The sequence below is a fragment of the Cucurbita maxima genome, unplaced genomic scaffold (assembly GCF_002738345.1).
Source record: "Cucurbita maxima cultivar Rimu unplaced genomic scaffold, Cmax_1.0 Cma_Scf00324, whole genome shotgun sequence".
In the NCBI taxonomy this organism is placed as follows: Eukaryota; Viridiplantae; Streptophyta; class Magnoliopsida; order Cucurbitales; family Cucurbitaceae; genus Cucurbita; species Cucurbita maxima.
The window spans coordinates 23,386-23,970 of record NW_019272340.1 but is presented as its reverse complement, the minus strand read 5'-3'; the positions used below and the strand labels follow the sequence as shown (position 1 = coordinate 23,970).

General features: G+C 34.2%; 1 pseudogene; it reads right to left on the bottom strand.

Annotated features, from left to right (window-relative positions):
• LOC111474352 overlaps positions 1–585 on the bottom strand; it is a 1,793-nt pseudogene that overhangs the window by 738 nt on the left and 470 nt on the right.

Below are 585 nucleotides of genomic sequence, written 5' to 3'. Positions count from 1 at the left end.
AGCCAAAAAGGTCAGCATTCAGTGGACTTCTTTTGTTATGGATAGCCAAGTTTCCATCTCCATTCGTCCCAACCGTGTCACTGCCTCCGAACCATGAGCTAAAGGTGCCACCTGATATGCAAATACTTGATATGAAAAACGAAGCAAAACTGGATGCTTAAAATAACATTTTTGAAGAGGGTCAGAGAGGACACATTCATAACATTAAAACTAAATTTGGAAGGCAGGAGACTGACCAACAATTCCGGATATGGCNTGTACTAATTGTTAGTAGCAGTCTATATCAGTGAGTTGAAACAATTCTATGTTAATTGGCGTTCAATGAATTTTCCAAATTCTAAGTTTGAGTAGTTATTATTCTAACCTAGGTAGGGTATTAATCACAAATAAATTGAATTTTGGCAGTAAGAATAATTCAATAAAAGTAATATATATATATACCAAATACAGTATTAAATTAAGTAAGCACTTGAATGGTTGAAAAATTAGAGGTCAAAGGTTGGGGATCGGGTTTCCAAATCTCCCAATGCAAAATAGTAAATCTTATATTAAAAGAGAGGATTTTATTGCTTCTTTTGTAGCCAA